The 20991-nt window shown below is 36.3% G+C and overlaps 1 protein-coding gene across 1 annotated transcript in view; it reads left to right on the top strand.

The window, feature by feature from the left end:
• The window catches only part of TMEFF2 (transmembrane protein with EGF like and two follistatin like domains 2), a 227358-nt gene that overhangs the window by 151359 nt on the left and 55008 nt on the right, over window positions 1–20991 (top strand). The window lies entirely within an intron of this gene.

Below are 20991 nucleotides of genomic sequence, written 5' to 3'. Positions count from 1 at the left end.
TCCTCATCTTTAAAAGTAAGCTCTTACTCCACTGAATCCCAGTGTGTTAGTCATCTATTGCTGCAAAACAAATTATCCCAAAATATATCAATTTAAAACAGCCATATTTGTTACCTCATACCTTGTGGGGGTCAAGAATCTGGGCGTGGCTTAGCCCTGTGCTTCTGACACAGGGTCCCTCTCAAATCTGCAGTCAGGATGTCAGTCAGGGCTGCAGTCACCTCAGAGCCCAGCTGAGGAAGACCACCTCCAAGCTCACTCACATGGCTGCTGACAACACACAAGTCTTTCTTAGCTCTTGGTCAAAGTCTTCTAGCAAAATGGTACCTTGCTGTCTACCTCCACCCCAGAGAAAGAGTTCAGATAGAGGGAGGGAGTGGAGAGAGAAGCCAGAGTATTTTTGTAACCTAATCTTGGAAGTGACACCCCATCATCATGGCCTGTGCAAAAGGAAAATGTGAAGTCCCTAGTTCAAAAAGCAAGGAAAAATTCTTTTATAGTCTTCCTTCCTTTCTTCAATTAGTCTCTCTCTTGAGTTGTCATAGTGAACTGTTTATGCTATGTCATTCTGAGTAGAGAAAGATTAAAATTTGAAATTATTAGCATGTTATTTTACTGTTAATTTTTATGTTGTTCAAAGCCAGGTTTAAATGCAAATATAAGAGCATTTAATTTGTATCTAGAGTCACTAAAATTACACAATCGTACTTTTTATCTCATATATGCATATACATTTCATTGTTATCAGAACAGTAGAAACTGCTGCACAAAACCAACTCAATTTTTTATTCCATTTCTTGATACTCACATATTCCAACAACCATTCCCACCTTAGGTTTACTGGTTAGTAAGGAAGGACGAAAAGTAAAAGGAACTCTGGGTTGTCGTTTCTCTTTTCCTGTAGGTCATAATTTTTAGCATAAAGGGTTGACTAGCCCAGGGAAGTAGCATGAAAAAAAAAATACAATAGAGTTCCATAGTCGTTTTTTGTCATATCATGCCACTGTCTTCTTCCTGTGTTCTAAGCAAGTTCTGGTTTGAATGGAAAGTACACCTTCTCAGGTTGTCAGTGCCCCATTTACTTAACTGTGCAGGTAACCCACTTCCTTTGTACTTGCTTTGAGTCTCACTGAGCTCCATGAATCTTGGTTTCACTGGGTGTGCTCATGGGGCATCAAGAATGCTTATGGGGAACAAGGTGGCCAAGAAAGGAGGCAGACACACATGCTGAATTTCTCCTTCTGCTCATGCACGTGCTCCACTGTGTCACTCAATTTCACTGATAAAATTCAAAGATAAAATTACAAGTCAATGACAATGGAACATTAAACCAACTTCAGGGCCTTGTGGGGACAGGCCCTGGTCACATGAAGCCACCCCTGCCCATTCCTTTTGCTATATTAGAGGAGAGTTACTGGGCCCAGCCCACATCAAGGGAAGGGTATTACACAAAGGCATGAATACCAGGAGGCAGGGCCATTAAGGATATGTTATTTGTATCTCATATATGCATATACGTTTCATTGTTATCAGAACAGTAGAAACCGCTGCACAAAACCAACTCTAAATACAAATTAAATGCTCTTATATTAGCATAATGCTGCCTGACACATCCAATATCATTTTTCTCTTTTGATTTGTTCCTTTCTCCCTTGTACTTCATAGTTACTTAGGTGTATATGGTGTTAGGTACACCTCAAGGACAGGTTCTGGCCCTCTTTTGTTACACATAATATGTAACACATAGCAGCACTGAAAATATGTCAGTGGAATGAGTGAATGGGTGGATGAATAAGTGATGCCCTGCAAGTTTGATTGATATTGCAGTGAGTGGTCTTTGTGAGCAACAAACAATATATGAAATTAACTTTAATGTTTTCCTCAAATGTTGCAAGATCTTAAGACTGACTGCCTTTATGATTTCAGATTCTTATCTTTCCACAAATCATATATACTGATTTATCTCTTACCCCCTTGTCTTGGACTGTCCTCCCTTCACACATGGGTTATTTCTGACGTCTAAAAAACCTTATGTAGGTTTTTGTCATGAGTGAATTATTGTACTTGAGAATTAATGATACAAAGGACAGCTGGAGCATATCTGAAGAAACTGTTCCACTGGCATTTACATTTTTATTTTGGACCACATCAAAGTGGCAGGGGAGCTACGCCCTTTTAATGGTTTGCACATGTGGTCAGGCATTGTGTAAGCAAATAATGCTTCCCATAGCTTGTATTCAATTTTCAGAAAAAGAAAATAAGAACGAGCAGAAGCCTTTGTAGATCTAAGCATTTTCTTCAGTTTTCCTCATTGGTCCATCCCACAATGCACAAGCTTTCACTTCCAGATCTGTTTCAAGGGTCTTTTATAATGACAGAAGCTAAATCTTTGTTTCCAAGGAGCAGAATACAAAAATGCATCACTGTGCCATTTAAGAAAAACTATTTTGTCCATCTTGTTTATGCACTCAAGATAATACAGTGTTTTAAAAAAAGGCTGGACCCAGCCTCTGCCTGTTTATTCAGTATAAACAGAAGCATCCTTTTTGATGCTGTAAGGACAGGATGTGTGCTAATTTCACCAAGTAAAAGCCACTGCACTTGGCCATATACGTCTTTGTCTATAGCAGCCTTGCTTCTTCACAATATTGTAAAAGTGCACATAAAGGATAATGTCATGATGCACATCAAATATTAATGTGCATTGACACATAGTCATCCATTACAGCAGCAAAGTGCCCACACTGAGCTGCTGTAGGGTTATGCCTTCCTTCACCTGCATGTTCACACCTCTTCCCATGCCCAGACAAAGTGGAGCACACTCTACTCCTAACCTGCACCTCCAGGGAAGTTCTGGCAGCAAAGTGACTGATGTCCTCACGGTGGCCTATTTTCTAACATGGAACATCTCTTGCCTAATGTGGATCAAGAAAGGAATGATATTTATTGTTTCAAATTCATGATATCCTGATCTGAGCATGTGTGAGAACCACGCAGGGGCTTGGGAAGGGGGAGGCAGAAGTTCACAGGCAAGGGGTGTTTATTTCTTTACCAATTTCTTACTCACATTTTAACAATAAGTACATTGTGGGGTTTTTTAAATCCTGTTTCATGTAAGAATGTATGAATGTATGAATTACCAAGCTACAATTCAACTCCGCAGTTTAGAAATAAGTGTGTTGCTTAAGTAGTTCAGGCAAGCATGTATTTTTCTCTTTGTCCAAAGCTACAAAAGCATTTTGTGCTGCTTCAGTGCTCTGCCTTCAGACATTCCACCTCCGCCTGTGTATCCCGTCCCGGAGCCAGCACCCTTCCCACATCCTGCTTCATTTTAGAGTAGTACCACACCTAACTAGGAAGGAAGCACTGGGAATCTGTTTATGCATTTCTAAATCTCCCAATTTAAAAAGACACATGCCAAAAATCAAGGTATTGCTTCCAGACAGATTCTTCAATTACTGTGGCACATCTTCAGATCTCTTCCTATAGAAAATTCAAGAATTGAGTTCCATACCCCATAACAATATGCTCCAGCAGAAATTTTGTTTTTCATTACAAAGAAAAACATTTCTACCCTTTATAACTAATACCCAAGTGAAAGTTTCACCAACTTCTTAGATTTGAATTGTGCTGTTTTCCAAGTATTCTCCATCCAGAAGGACTTTTTTTTCCCAACAAAAACCCTATATCCTAAATGAAAGGACTTTTTTTGTGTTGAATTCCTTCCTCAGCTAAGACTTTACCCAGTACCAACTTAACCAGTAACTACACACTTGATCATAAGCCCATCCGTGATCATCTCTTGCTCAGTAATTTAAAAGCTCACTAGAAATGCTTTCAGTTGAAATTGAACCACCATTAATGGGCCTGGAAAAGTAGGCATCATTCAGACAAACACAGGCACTCTCTCAGTCACCAATGCCATGGCTGAAGAAGCTTGAAGTCTGGATTTCTCAGGACTGCCAGTGCATTCTCTCCAGATCAGTTTAGTCCTGACTGGGTAAACTTCTAATCACCTCCCTTCATCTAGACATAGTCTATTTCCTTTACATTAGGTAACAGTATAACTCATTCCTTCCCTCTTTGTTCTGGCCTCTTTGCTCCTCATTAATTTTCTCTAGTCACCCAGTCAGCTCTGGCCCCCTGTGGTTATAGGAAATTATCCATGCAATGAGCTTAATTTAGAAATCTCTGCTGCATGAAGAAGTGGCAGCATTATTCTTCTCAGAGTCCAATCCATGTTTACTTTCATGCTACAGCCTCTCAATGATCACTGACATAGAAATAAACACTGAACTTAAATGTTTTTGCAGAAGTCATTGGACATCTGGTAAATCAAGCAGAGGATAAATTTCAGATTATATGGTTAAAAAAGTAAAATTCTGGTATCCATCTTCCCTATTCTTCAGGTAGAAGAATTCACATGAAACACAGTCCATACACTCTGACACTATGTATTGTAAAACTTGTGTCTTCAATATTAGAAAATGTCTGCTCTGCACAATTTACAATAAGTAAATTCTAACTCAAATTTTGAAATATTATTTTAGAATAACTGTTTTAACATTCTATTCAAGAGCTACCAATGTTCTCCATATGCCTGACATAGATAGCCCTGTGATGTACAATATTAACCAAGGGAAACATTCAACTTAGTTTGATAAATTTCACAGCTTCTCTTTGATTTCACCCATGAGAAGATAAGAACCCATTAATTAAAAAAATAACAAAATACTAAAGGGCACTCATGAATTTTTTACACACTACAGTCACCTGTATATAATCTTATGCTATATTTAAATTGAAATAATGTGTTGGCTTAATATAATTTGTATTGACTTAATGCAACTTGAGCAAAATAAAATTCCAGTTCAGTAGAAAACAACTATGGAAGACCCACATGTATGGGGAATACATTCAAAATTATCCCCTGTATGAAGAAATACAGGGATATTGTACTTTAACAATAAGAAATACATGCACAAGGGATATTTGGCTGTCACAAGATATATCTGAGAGCTGATCTTGCCAGGTCCCAAAGTCCTCCCCTCTGCAATGTTCTTTCAGAGAATTTCAGAGAAAAGACTCTATTTAGTGTTAATCTTTCTTTACCATGCCTTTTAATCATTTTGAAACTTGTGATTATCTTTAATCAATTATAGTTACTAAACCTTCCTCCAACAAGTATAGTCTGTCCCATATTCAGGTAATTTAAGGATAATAGAAACATTACTAAAAAGCAGATAACAGATGTGGTGAGGGCAAAGATCTCCCAGTTTAATATTGTGTCTGGGTAGCCAACTTAATGAAATTTTCCTTACTAATAAAACAACTAAAAAGATAGAAAGATAAATGATTGATAGGTAGATAGATAATAAAAAAAATGACCAAACCTGCAGATATTTTACTAACTACAAAGCCAATAAAACTGGATTTAAAAATGCAATCAACACCTACCAGTCTTGCCTGCAGAGACAAAGACTGCCCACCCTTTCCTCCAGCCTATTTTGAAAAACATAAGGGCAAACCAATCAGAAGCCTAGGCAACCTTTCCTATATAGGTCAAAGCTGCTTTTGAAGAAAGCTAGAATGCTGTTCCTCCCTCCCCTTTTCCATTATTACCTCTCTCTCTTAAAATGGAGGCAGAAATGACAGTTCCTAGAATATACTTAGGGGGTAAGACCATACATATTTTTTGTAAGAAGTGCTGAAGAAGTAAGAAGAAAGATTGCTGCCTCTGTATCTGGCATTGGGCAGAAGTCACTTCAGGTCAGCAGGGTCATCCATCAGGAAGAAAAGCTGGATGTGAGACAAGGAACATAGGGAGCTCTGCACTCCCTAGCTCAGAACCCAGAAAAGCTGATGGAGGAAATCTAGTGGGAGCTTGGGATGTTACAGGCTGAGCTGTTGCACCACAACAGAAAAGTGAGGTAGCAACAGACCAGTAACAATCAGTGTGCCCCTTATGGACCTTCAGAGCTTAATGGCTGCTGCAGTACTTCCAACTAATTCTGTTGTGGCCGCAAACAATGTGTTAAAGGGATTCCTGGGAAATATAGTTAAGAGTTTACAAACTTACAAAGGAACAAAATGAAAATGACCTCAGACTTCTCCTCTGCAAATTTTGATACCAGAAGATAATGGAACAATAATTGAATTATGAGAGAACTAAGCTATGCACTAAGGATTTATTTCCTGTATCAGTTAATTTTTCAAGTATTAAGATATCTGTCCTCTTCAGCTGACTAAGATTTTCAAAATATCCTTAGGTTTCCTATACCCCCATTGGCATCGTTCTTTCTCTGTTTGAAATGCTTCTCCATAACTCAACGTTACCATATATTATGAGACTTCTGGGGAAATTCTCCAAATTTCACACTTCCGCCTTGCATCTTGTGGCTCTTAAGTTATGACACTGGAGTCCTCAATCTTAGACTAATTACTTAATCTTTCTATCTCACCTCTTCATTTTGGATCCAGCCATAGTCATCCTTTAAATTTTCCTCTGGTATACTATGGCTCTTCCAATCAGAAGCACAGGTTTACCATAAAATCAGTACCTAAAAAGTCTTTAGGTCGTCTAAGCCTTATTTGTTAACAAAATTCTAGGCCCTGTTGAGTAACTTTGCCTATTTGATCCCAATTCCTGCCATGCTTTTCTTCATGTGATTCCTAAACTTTGTTTCCCAGTTTCAGTCACCAAATTCATCTCCCAGATTATAGGTACTCTGGCATATATGTTCTTTTTTTTTTAAGTTTATCGTCCTTAAATTGATTAACATAAAAGCTAAATACTGAATTTTAGGGGCAAAAAAACCTCCAGCAGTTTCATCCCCTATTAATTAAAATTAATGGCATATATAGGCAAAATACTACTAAATAACCCCCTCTTTTCTAAAATAAAAACACAAAAAAGGAAAAAAGAACATAAATCAGTTTTTTATGATCTTTGTAACATGAACTTTTATTTGTATAATACAAGAGGTTAGTTCTTTCTTTGGATATCACTTGGGAGCTGTTTTGAAGCTCTTCTCATCAAGATTCAAATAGTTTAGACTGTCCACTAATAATAAGTGGCAGATTCAGTTTCATTTTCTACATAGTAAGTTAAATTAACTTTCCTGGAACACCTAGATTCTCCAGGCAAACTGTCCGACATAATCAGCCTGGAGTCCCCAGTACTTACACTCTTGCTCCTGCTGTGGCTACCGCTGGCACCAGGAAAGGGATTCACTCTCCATGATCCTGTGAATGTGGAAAGGACTTCTAGGAGACCCTCATTTAATCCTTTTTGAAGACCAGACGTTGAGAAATACGATTATGAAAGAGGATTTATGGCATATTTACTGTCTGATCAACAATGGATAAGAACTGCTGAGTCTGAGATTAAAAGTGATAGTTCTCTGGACACCAAAAAGACTTTTTTCTATCTTACCCTTACGCTTTTCCTGTACACTGTCATGTTTCTTTCTCTTCAGATTTTACTGTTACCTTTTTTAATGTCTACAACTCTTTTACAGAGGTGGAAAACTCTGGAAACTTCAGTAATCAAAATTCCTTTTTCTTCATTTGACATCCTGCTTCAATCTGTCTTCTAAGAGTCCTGTGATCATTCCTCCTAGGAAACCGACTGGTAAAATAAAAGGAAATTGTGTAAGCAACTGTGTCAATTCCAGAGTAGTATTAACATGACAATTAAAAAGAAAAAGACAATGCCTATATTTTAGAAAAATACAAATTCAGTATATTGGGAAGAGACAAATTCAGTTTCATTTTCTACACAGTTGTATTAACAAAAATGTTCCTGAAACATTTATAACCTCCAGGCAAACTATCCTAGATAATCAGACTGGAGTCCCCAGACCTTATACTGTTGTTTGACTGGAGCTCTTCAAGATGTGAAGGAGGAATATCTATTCTTAAACTTTTTAAAATGCTTTTTCAACTGTTTGAAACTATCAGAAAAATAAAAAGATAAATGCTTAAAAAGATGACTTGGTAGATAACATTCAGTTGAGTATTAAACATTTGAGAGGTCACTTTAAAAATGGAGCAAAAGTTAAAAAGTAAAACAAGACATTAATTTTGCCCTTAAAGTATTAGCATACAATTCAATCTGCTGTTGAGAGCACAGGGAGGGTTGCAAGTCAAATGAAGGTTATACTATAATTGATACTCTGAATTGTTAAGGAGAAGCAAAGGTGAAATGGAATGCTTTTTGTTATTATTTTTTGTTGAAATCTTATTAAAAACTTTTAATGGAATGCAAACTAGAGACGTCTTCAAGGTCTTGACTTAGATTAGATGTGTAGCCATTAATAGTATCACTTAACATAAAGCTTTTGAAAATAACTTTCCCAACACAGACATGAGCTAATGTATTTTCTAATCTTGTATTCTGTTTGCTGTTCCAGAGAAAGTATTGAACCCAAACAATATGAAGTATGATCATCATACTTAATCCTGATTCTGAAATGTACCTGAAAATCTCTGGATTACAATTTACACTCAAAAAATAAAAACTAATAAATAAAGTTAACATTATAATGCAGGGGGTCTCAGTCATGTGTGAAGTGCTTGAGCACCTGAAAATTATGACATTCTTTGCAGGTTTCCATGAAGTAAAGATATTTTAATAAAATTGAAAGAACTAGGAGGAAATTCACCTGCAGAAACATGATTGTTTTAAATGTATGCAAGTCTTTACATGTAAAAAATAATGATTTGAGAATGTATTTAACATGTATTTGAGAATTAATATATGCAAGACTGGTCTCTTTTCTTATGTGTTTTTGGTTCATTCATTTTGTCATCTAACAGCAACACATGCCAGTAGACAAAAGGAAGAACCAATGAAAAAAAAGTGTAAAAGGTGGGGGAGAAAAACTTATAAATCAGAAAATTTTCTTCTCTGTTTTTCTTACAGAGTTGGGAGAAAAGCTGTTATTATTTAGTGGCAGAACATCTTGGTTGAGCTCCCAATAGAATCATTTCCTCAAAGCATAGTATGAAACCTCCTATTTTAGTGTGTATATGCTCAGACATATTTTCAAAAGAGAATGCTTTCTCTATTTGAACAAACAAAAATAGTGTAATTATACTAAGTTTCTTCATATTATGGGACCTGAAAGCCTTTAAAATAATTCTCATCAGGCAAAACCAATTCTCCATGTAATGTTCTCATCTTTTTTAACATAGTTTATGTATTATTCTAATTATTTGACTAACCTTGTCTGCTGTCCTGTTGAATTGCCATCCAGAAACTTCTAAATGCCTTTTATTCTTAGTAAAGAATAATGTACAAACTTTAATAAAGATATAACATTATGAAAAGCCAATACAAAATATAAGGACCCTGAAGAGAAATGAAAAACAATGACAATATTTATAAATGCAATATCTTGTGCATGTTGTAATCATCATTTATTTCACAGGAAGGAAGCAATTCTGAAAACAAATTTTCAAAGCTATTTTTATACTAACATTATTTTTTTCTAAGTGTACACCCATTATGGTAGAGTTATCTTTTCCTTCCTTAAGCTCAGAATTGTCAAAGTTAATTTTCTGGTAGGGAATGTGTTTTTATTTTTTGTAATTTTAAATTGTTTTGCCAAAGTGAGATCAGATTGGCCATTTATTTATACATGTAAGGGTACTAATATAGGCTGAAAAGCCAAATTCTGCGTAATGTGTCTGGGTGAAGCTATTCTTAATACTTCTCAACAGTGATCCTGTATTCAGTAATGCAGTAACACCTTTTATGCTTTAAGAGTTCTAATGATAAAAGTAAATTAACAATAATAATATCATCCACTTCAGCTGACTCTCCTCTTACTGAAATCAAATACTTGACAGATGATTATCAATATTAAAAAGAATTCACATCAACATAATATTTTGGGGTAGTACTAGTAACCATCCAAGTAGTCAATTTTCTAGATATTTATTGACTTTCATTTTATTTATAACACAATTTATTATTTTGAATAAAACAAAAGTAAATAAATGTTAGCATAACAATTTCACCATTTTTTTTCTTCCATCAGAATGATTTCCAAAAATGTTTTGCCTTAAAATAAATATCAAGCAATACAGTAGATGTTGCATGAATGGGTATAGGAATTAATAATATCATGTAAATAATATTGCTATTATTATGGTTAGAAGGAATTGGTTTGATTACATGTAGGTACAGTAAATTAAAGATAAGATTTTAGCATATACTGACTACTTCATAAATGTAGCAGAGTTAATTTTGCTGCCTGGAAAAAAATAGCACAAAATAAATCTAAAACATAATTTGTCTAAATTCATGGAAAAACTATGATTCATTCAGTAATGAGTTCTTCAAATTCATGATTTTGAATGTTTAAATACTCAATTATACTTTTGCTACATGAAAATATGTTAGATCAAAGTTTCACAGAAATCTTCAGGGGACTTGAGTGGGGGGGTGCAAGACAAGGAGAAAGGAGAGGGAAGCGCTCGCACCAGTGCCAGCCAGTGCAGGATGCCAATTCCACAGGACAAAGTCAGTCAAATCCCCTTTTAAATAATGACTGAATAAAATAAAATGAGAGGAAGAAAGAAAAGTACATTAAGTTAAATGCTCAAAGATGAGTTTGAATAAATGAAAAATGTTTGCAAAACTGAGAAGGAAGGAGAATCAAGAAATGGTTATTTATGGAATCTCAATGTATAAGGGTAAAAAAACTAAATATAGTAAGGATAAGCTACAAAGGGACAATGCTGAACTGAAGCTTTCACAGTAAAGTTCAAAGTCCTTAGCAGATCTGCTTCATGACCCGGCCCACCTATGTCCTCAGCCTCTCTACTCATTTCCTGACACACGGGACCCTCCAGGTCTACAAGCCACCTTCATCTCCTCGGACAAAGGCTTTATGCCTCGGTGCATGGACACAAGCTCTTCTCTCTAACTTTGCAGATGTGCCTCCCACCTCCTTGCCCCAAGTCCTACTCAACTTATGTTCTCTCCCAGAAGCCTTGATACCCGACCACACCCAAGCTCAGTTCATCTGAGCCCTTTGCCTCTAAAACAGTATTCAGTAATTAATTTTTGTCCCTTGCTCTTAACTATAGGTTGTGTCATGTTCATCTTTGTATCCAAAAAGCAGTGCTGCCACGTGTTAGATGTTCAGCATAGATGTGTTGAGTCAATGATTGAACAAATGAGTACACCAAAATTCTGCCTATTGTAATTTTTGTTTTACAGCTTTCTACCATGCTACTTTATTATTACCCAGTTGGGAGATGTAATATTTGGTAATATTAAACAAAATGGAACTTAGTTCCTTTTTCTCCCTCCAGTTCATCCAAACCTTTTGAATTCTGAATTTCATTCATCAGCTGAACTAGAGAAATGTCCAATTTCACTGAATATGTAATAACTAGCTAATAGAAAAGCATGTGTGGAAAGAATGATAGGCAATAAGATGGACTCACAGGGTCTAGGTAGATTTCACTGATTGAGAGCAGGGTCTCAGGCCAGGAGTATTAGTATTTCACAGTTCAGGTTTCATTTGATGAGGCATGGAATTAAAATTACATCAGCTATTTGACTGAGTGCCTTATGCAGACAGTTACTGAAGAAGTTTGGGTTACCATGGTCAAACTGTAGTGTTCAAAAAGATTCAAAGAGTAAACAACCTTTGACCAAGCTAATCTAATTATGAGTTTTAATAACCAAAGGTAGATATGCTATCACTTGCTAACTGGACTACGACAAATGAAAACGAGAATGATCCCATTCAGTAACTTGTAGTCTGAGGGCTCTTTGGACAGTTCTCATAATTTTTTAAGCAGAGTTAATCATATATTGCAATTCATGAGATTCTATCATCTTTTTTAATGTGCACATTCTTTCTTATGATATAGCCACCACTCCAAAAATTGCTACCATCATCATTCTCCACTTAAAGCAGTCATTAGAATCCATGGGTTAAAAAGCAGTGTCCTCCTGTGTGATGCAAAGCATGGTGTAGATACACTGGTTCATCTCTGTACGGGCCTTATATTTAGCCAACATTCATTTTAAGCATCTTATCCTGTGAAACTTTTCATTATCTACAACCGCGAGCATACACTGCAGTGAGGGTAGGCTGACACAGTGATGGCTTGAACTATGACACCATGCTATGATACAGTGAGACAGCACTAACAGTTTGTGACACTAGCATTATGCTTTGAGGAAAGGAGGATGGACCCCAGTCTCTCAGGCAACCTGACAGATCCAGTTCCACTTGCCTGAATATGATACCAACTAAAATGGAGTGTGCTTCTTGTAGAAAGGAGCTGTCTTCGAAATGTCACTGTTATTGTTCACATGCTTTGAGCTACTTATTAAATGATTACCATTGTTTCCTGCACATACATTAATCTTTTAAAAATACAGGAGCCTTTCTATTCAGTGTAAATTGCTTAGATAAGATTCCTTTAAAGCGCATTTTATTTAACAGACCTGGGCTTTTGACTATTTAAAATCATTATCAAAAGGGTGATCATTCTATAGCCCTTAAAAATATAGGCTATAAATTGTGCAATTTAGCCACAGTTTCAGTCTTTCATCATAAATTTTTCAAAGAGACACACATATTGTAGATTATGTAGCCAAATGGGCCCGGTTCATATTAGTATCTAAAATGTAACCATTTTAGTCCTGAACAGCCAGGTAAATTCTGTGACAGCCTCTGGAACACCATTCAACCATCTATCTTATTGTGCTTCTGCCAACAGAAACGTTCCAATGACAAGTCACAGGTGTAATGTTTAGATTTAATTTTTATATATGATTTTTGTAGATAAAACCTTATATAGCAACATATAATCTAATCCCTAACATTAACTGACCAATACCTTAATATGCTGCCTGCCCAGGCACAGCATATGTATCAGGAAAGTAGAAGAACATCTCTGTTGTCTAAGAAATCTTGCTAAGCAAAGGGAGGTATTGTCTGCTTTGCACTTACTTGCCCTATTACTTATGTTTACCACAGAGCATACCCTCTGACTAAGCAAAATAATGCCTCTGAAAAGGCAAAATCTTTCCGTCTAAGATATTTATGCAAAATTTAACGTGTTTTCTCATTCCAAGTTGTGATTTAGTAATAACTGAATATAACATAAGAAATAAATTGATATACATTTTTCTCCTTGTTCTACCTAAATTTTTGAACTTACAGAAAGCACTTCCTACCAGTGTAGACCCAGGTTTATTCGTTTTCAGTAGCTGCTGCTGCATCTTTGAAATGAAATAGATCTGTTGATATAAGTATTATTAGAGTGATCAAATGACCAAATTACTTAAATTAGACAAATACTGAATTGCCTAAAGATGAAGACATTGCTTGATTGGCAAAGGCTTACAGCAGACAGTGACCTTCAATCTTTCTCTTCTCTGCAGTAAACACTGACTCATGCTTTGAAGGATAGGTGATATTAAGGATAGTAATAACCAAGATTGGTACAAATTAAACAATCATTAAAAGAAACAAGGCTGATTGAGATTTTATTTAGAGCCAGAAGATTCTGACAGATGGGAAGTCTAAACCATTTTTTAGTGTTGCAATGAAAAAAAAGATTGAACTATGAAATATAGATTTCAATGCCAAAAATGTACGTGGATGATGAAAAGCCTAATTGTATGCATTGTGTGCAGCCTACTGTCAAGCGTGAGGAACTTTACCATTCATACTGGTTACTGAAGAGTGATCCTTAAGATATGAAATTCATCAACATGTTTAAAATAACATAGTCCACCTAAGAGGGATTTTTGGCCCTTTTTTTGATAACTAAATAAACTGTCTATTAATTTGTACATAGTATGCATTCTATTAATTCAGCAAGTATTTACTGCACATCTACATGAGCTAAGCATTTAAGAAAAAATACTTATTATGTGTAAGAATGAAGAACTACTTTTCTTGATATTTGAAGCAATATCATATACACTGATCTAGTTCCCTATATAATTCAAAACAGAACTTTGTTTTTCCTATCACTAAAATATAAGCATATTTTAAAGTTAGAAATGTTTTCCTTTACTTATACTTATTCATCAGATATTTATTAAGTGCCTATCATATGCCAAATATTGTTCGAGGCCTGAAGAACACAACAGGGAACAAAACAGATGAAGTCACTTTCTGCATGTAGCATATACTGAAGTGGAGAAAACAGACAACTTTAAAAATCAAGTATATACTATAATGTCAAGATTCAAAGATGGAAGCATGCTGACTTTGATAGGGTAGTCAGGGAAGGCATCTCTGAAAAAGGTCATATTTGAGCTGTGCAAATATATTTGATGTAAAAATATGCCAGGCAGAGGGAACAGCTAGTGAAAAATCCTTGTGGCAGAATCTAACATGGTGTGTCTGGGGAGCAGTACAAGCCCAGTTGTGGAAAGGGTGGAGAAGATTGATGAGAAATGAAGTTGGAGACACAGCCAGGGCCAGATTTGCAGGGCCTCATAAACCACAGTAAGAACCATAGATTTTATTCTAAGGTCGATGGGAAGCCTTTGCTGGGTTTGGAGCAAGGGAATGTTTTGATCTTATTTAAATTTCAAAGCATCACCCTGGCTATGCTGTGAACTGACTCTAGGGAGGCAGAGTAGACACAAGGAGAGCAATTTAACAGCTCGTGAACTTCCCTGGCGATTTATACATATAGAGCATGTGCATACTCATCTTTAGCTGTTTTTTTTCTTTTTGGTTCCATGCATCTTAGCATCTTAATTTTGGATTAGAACCTCTAATTTTTTTCTATGTTCACAGAAGAGAATTTTTAGTTTGTATACACTTTTACTAATTTTTCTATGCCTTGGTATTCTAATTTATATACTGATACTTTTTCTCAGTACAATATTTTGAATCTCTTAGGATCCAAGTTACTCTCTGACCTGCATGAGTATGAATACAAAGCTAAAGCCATCCCAATTCTTTCTAGATGCTTTATATGTTTTTAATTATATTATGGTACCCTAATTAGAACTTCACATTTAAAAAGCACTTTTTCATATTCGAAAAAGCCCACATTAGAAAACAGAACAGTTCATTTATTTAGGGCTAGCATTTTATCAAGGAAAATATAAGCTTAAGCTCCAACTCTTGCTGAAGGGGCCCCTGACTGAGAAAACATCTGGATGAGTAATAAAAGCCTTCTGTATGGATTTTTGGCATTGGTCCCACTGGCGCCTTGATAAGGGTCTGCTAATGATCTCAGCAAGTTCCAAGCTGGCCGGCCTAATGACTGTCAATCTCCGTAGATCATCGGTGAGTGAGAAAGGCATAGAATGCACGTTACTCAGTGGCACAAACGAGTTATCACCCATTGATTTTAAATTATAATCCACTAAAGGCTGATTTATTTAAATAGAATTGATTTATGTTTTATGATATGACCATTTAGAGGGTGGCACTTACAGCACTTCGCAAAAAAAGTGGAAGATAATATGTGACAATAAGAAATACTATTTTAAATTCAAAGAGATTATAATTAAGCTTGCTTAAACTGAAAGACTGACAACTTATGAAAGAGTAAAGAGCATGGAAAAGGATAAATCAAATCTTTAATATGCACTGGATATAATACATAGTCAAAAAAAGGTAAAATAATAAATATATTTCCAAGTTTCAGGTATAACATGATAACTCTAGTGTTTGTTACAGTCAATAGCTTCTTGGTTTTATTAAAAGTTCTCCTCTTAGAAGTAATTCAAAACACTGTCTTAAAAAAACTTACTGTGCTCTGTAGCAGCCACTTAGAATTACTGAAAGACCACATTTGAGTAAGCATCTTAAAAAGCCTTCTAAGATGAAACCAAGAGCAGCACCATCTTGCATAGCCATGCTTAAGATTAGAAATGTGAACATTTTGATTAGAATAAAAAGAATAGCATTATTAGCAAATAACTCTAGCTTGAAAATTATATGACAGCAAAAGAATTCAATGTGACCTTATGCATATTAGTATGTATATTTATCTAAAATCTATAAATTGAGTTTGCTTTTACTATGTTTGAAAGTTAGAGATTCATCTCTCATCTCATTCATATTGTCTCTACAAATAAATACATGTATATAACCTTTATAGACAATAAATTTTTAAAAATTTTTAGTAAAACATTTTTAACATTAGTATGATATTCTAAAATGTCATAAGAATTTGTTATATTTCTGGAAAATCAGATAATGGTTTCTGTATTTTGAAAGTTAGATCGAATTCAGAAATATTAAAATTGAAAGGACAATGCCAAATATCTCATCTTTAAAATAAAATACACTGTAGATGCTATTTATTAACAGTTTCTTTTTAAGCCAAAGAAATGAAAGAAACACTAGTCTTTTTGTACTTCCCAATATGGTAGGAAAAACTCAATTTATAGCTTTTAGATAAATATGCATGCCAAATAGTTATTTGATCCACACTGAGTTAAAGCTTATTTGCAGTTGATAAATTAAGTGTTGGTGGAAAGGTATTGTATTTGGATGGCCAGCCTAGAGTAGACTAGACCAATTTAATACAAGATAATGAATGAATTAATTCTCCCTGAGAAAGAGAAGCCACAGAACCTGTTACGTGCACTAAGGAGCACACAAAGTTGCTGCCATTTGTTCTGCACTTAGACCCTCAGAACAACTCTTTGAGGGGTGTTATTATGAGCTGGGAGCTATTTGCCACACTTTACAGATGTGTCAAGTAATTTGCAGAATTTGGATTTTAATTCAGGTCCATCATTCATTCAACAAGCACTAATCAGGCAGAGATAATGGGCTGAAGCCCTGATTACAAGACCCATGGATCCATGTTCTTCCCACTAAACTGTGGGGACATGTCACACAAGACAGATTGGAGAACAAGTAGGCTACAGTTTATGAAACAGAAAACAACCTAGTAGAAGGAGCACTGGCCTAGGAAGGAAGCATCTCAAATGACAAAGAGCAAGGTTGGAGCCCTGGACTTTCAGAAATCACTGATACAATTCACTGATTGGAAGGATAGTAAGGAAATGTTGAAAAATTAAGCAGGATTCATTACATGTAGAACGTCTACTATGTGCCCCAAGCACTATGCTAGGGGCCAGGTAGGGCAGGGAAAATGCCAAACTCATTTAGTAGAGGCTGCAGCAGAGAAGCAGTACCAAGACTGTGCGGATGGTAGGAAAACAGGGATGTGCTGGATAGGTAGAAATCATTGGTACTATGAGTGTAAAGAAACAGTGTCAGAATCTTGGAGCTGATCCCCATGGACATACATCGCCTTATTGGGCCAGCTTGTTCCTCAGTGTCCTGCAGCCAGAGATCCAGCAGCTAGAGAGCAAGAATGCCCCAACCAGCCTCCAGGGTCCTGACTCCCTGCCCAGGGTTCTTTCAGTGGCCTGGCCTGACTTCCCGAAGCCTCTATGGCTTTGGCCCTGGACAGTATACATAGGCTGTCATTTCTAACATGAAACATGAGATAAGAGTTTTGGGGAAGGGGAAAAGTGTTTTGATTTATCACATACTGTACAAATGAACACATGGGAGAGGGGTCAACATAGGGAGGAGAATGAGAAACGAGATTGCTAGGAGGTACCTTCAGGGGAGGAAAGGATTTAGAAGTGTTCTTTCTACAAGTCACCTGCAAACCACCTGCTGAAATTCTGCCGCTCCATAAAGTTCTAGTTTAAACATCACAGCATCTGTGAAACCTTTCTAGGCCCTCCCGGTAGAAGTCATTATTCCCTCTCAGTGCTCTCAGAACACATTGTTCATGCTAACAAAACTCAGCTCTGATGACACTGTTTTATATGTATTTGTTCTCATTTTGATGTGATCTCTGTTGCCATCTGGGATCACACAGGCCACCTTGATATCTCTGATGTTCAGCTTAGAACCTGGCACCAAGTAGCCACTCAACTACGCTTATGAGATTAGACTGAAGTAAATGAGACCTATTAAGTGAGATCGATGATAAATGAAAATGTATGTGCTTATGAGGAAAAAAGGAAGAAATGAATAAAAGGCGGCCATAATAGCTGCAGCCTTCCCAACACCTTTACCAACAGGAGGGGTTCACAGCAGAGAGTTAGTCATGCATTCTGTCTCTTCTTACCTTTTAGGGATTAATATTTTTGAGAAACTCTGAAGCGTTCTTATTTCAAGGCAAAAATGTTCAAACATTTCTACTTAAAGCTCTTCATCGCAACGGTTTTGGAATAGCTCACAACTATTTCTGGTTGACAACACAGCCATGCAATACAGCCCTGTTTCAGAGCAATCAGAACTCACCAGCAATACTGCAGGAAGTCAATGAAGAATGCTGGCTGGGGCCTGTAAACAAAAATGCCACCGTGTTCATGAGTTTCACATTTCAGTGCGCAAACTAGTGAAACAAGGAGATGGAGAAAGACAGAGATGAGTCCCCCCATATAGTAAACACTGCTTGAAAGTCATTTTCACACAGCCCTAAGATCAATCTTAAACAGTTATTTACAAAGAAACAGTACTTTCTTAAACACTGAAACTTCTCTGGGTGAGTATTTTTTTCTCAAATTTTATTTAAACAATTTAGAAAGAAATTATTCAGATCAAATCAATGCAAGAAATATTTACTAAGCTTGGTAACTTAATCATCTTAAACAAAATATTAAATCTAATATCTTTAATTGTTTTGAAACTATAGAAAATAATATAACATGTATGCATCCACCACCTAGTTTCAACAAATACAAGCATTTTGCCATATTTGCTTTTGATCTTTTCTTAAGAAACATAACTTTACAGATTAAGTTAGGCATCCTCCTTAATCAAATTTCCTACCTCTCTTTGCAGGGTTAGGGTATATCATCCTGTGAATATTTTAATTATATTTCAGAATTATTTTTCCCTTTTTGAAGCAGCTGCATTTATGAAATTTATGACAGCATTATAATATGTATATTAAATATTATTTTTAAAACAAATTTAAATTAAACTGACCCTAAATATAATATGGGAAAATTAAGGATGATATAACCACAAAGGGAGATCATTTGATACAATTTATAATTGTGAATGGAGTTAGTTCATGCCATTATAATTTAATCAACGCTTTATTTTTATACTCAGTTATAACAGTATATATAAACTTTGGTGGGTATCAGTCTGGAAAACACATTTTACAAAAACACTGAGAATTTATTCCATGAGAAAATGTTACAACTATATAAATGTCACCTTATTTTTTTACCTTTATATCTTAAGATCAATAAAATTGACTTAAACTTGTTGGATAGATATTTTGTTGTCTCCATGTACCACCCATCATTCCTTTTATACACGCATACACAGGAACACACTTACTGCTTATATCTGTGCTCCCTAAGAGCCAAGGAATAAAGGTAAACATATTAGGGCTTAAGCTGACATTATCTAATAAAAAGAGATATGCCAGATCATCAAGTGAGACTCCCTTTTCTCTCTCAAAGAATGATTATGGGTGTCTTTATAGGAAATAAGTAAAAATTAAACAAATGAAAAGCACCTGAACAATGTAATGGATAGTATTTTCAAACTAGCAGTTTGATCACAAGGCAGAGCTATTATTCATTCATCTGCTGTCTCTTATATGTCGTGGCTGAAATCCAAGGGCCTGATGTTAAATTGCAGTTCTGTGGAAAATCTAGACTGCAGTGATGTTCATACATATTTACTCCTGAAAGTCCTTTGTCAAATGAAAGCATAGCAGAGGGCCCATTTGTAAAACATTAACATTAAGCCACCCCTCCAGCTGAAGTGAAAGTAGGAACCTCAGAGCTGGGTCTGTAGGAAAGTGCTGGAAACACTCACCATGAATGTGATGGAAAGGAACGAGCAGGAATTTAGTCTCTCTCCTTTGTCAAATGTGACTTCTTTTTTAATTTCATCGCATTGTTTTTTCCTTTCAACTTTTATTCTCGATTTTTCATGCTTTCTGACTTTGTTGTGTATTAAGCTAGTCAGAGCGACCACACTTCTTAGTAATCACAGAGTCACCCTTGGTTATCGAATGTTTTTCCAGCTTAATGAGCAAGGGCCGTACACATGATGCTAATGAGGGACTTTTGCTTCAAGATAGTTTTAAAAATGTATATGAGAGAAGAATTGTTTACTTTGATTATTTTAAGATGTAATGCAGCTGCTTCAAAAAGGGGAAAAATGATTCTAAGGAAAATGCAACTGTGAAACATGAAAACGGATCACTAGTCAAGCCCTGCTTCAGCTCTATCACGTGCAGAGAGGCGTTGGGAGCACCCACTGCCGCGGAGGGAGCCTCGGCCACCTCTGGAGGGTGACTATCTGCCACCACTGTGGTTTTGTTGAAGTCCTTGTAAATCAATCCTGGGATTGCAGGCAGGGTACGTGTTAACACAAGGAGTTATTCTCCTTAAACGGCAGTTGAAGATGTGTATGTGATACTGCCATCATGATCAAACTCTGTGTGCCCCTTTCCCAAGAGCAATGAAAGAAAACTCTCCCCACCAGGAAAGCACGGCTTCCTGAGTCTCACACACAGCCTGGCTGTTCCTCTCCTAAGTGTCCATTTGGAACCCAATGCAGGTCAGAAAAAAAGCAGGAAAGGGTAGAACTGGGAGGGCGTGATGGTAACATTTGTGCTTTACTACTTACAATATGCCTTAAATAGAGAGCCGGTAAGCCCTATCGATTCTTCCCTTTCTTCCTTAGAGTGAAAGCCCCACTCCAGGCTTTCTTGTCTAGTTCTGCTAGTTTACAGCAACAGCCTGGTGACTGGTCCCTCTGCCTGCACTTCCCTGCAAGTGTAATCTTCCTTAAACACCCCTTTTATCATGGTGACCTTCTCATCACCCAGTGCTCAGAAAGCTTTCAGGTCTTCCCATTGCCTAGAAGATAAAGGCTATTTGTAGGATAAAACTGAGGCTCTTTACAATCTGTCTAAAGTGTTGTATTCCACCACTTTTGTTGGGAAGAGGTCATTCCAATCCGACCAATC

This window comes from Manis javanica, chromosome 12 (assembly GCF_040802235.1).
Source record: "Manis javanica isolate MJ-LG chromosome 12, MJ_LKY, whole genome shotgun sequence".
NCBI lineage: Eukaryota > Metazoa > Chordata > Mammalia > Pholidota > Manidae > Manis > Manis javanica.
The sequence above is the reverse complement of the archived record's forward strand: the minus strand, read 5'-3'. Positions and strand labels throughout refer to the sequence as shown.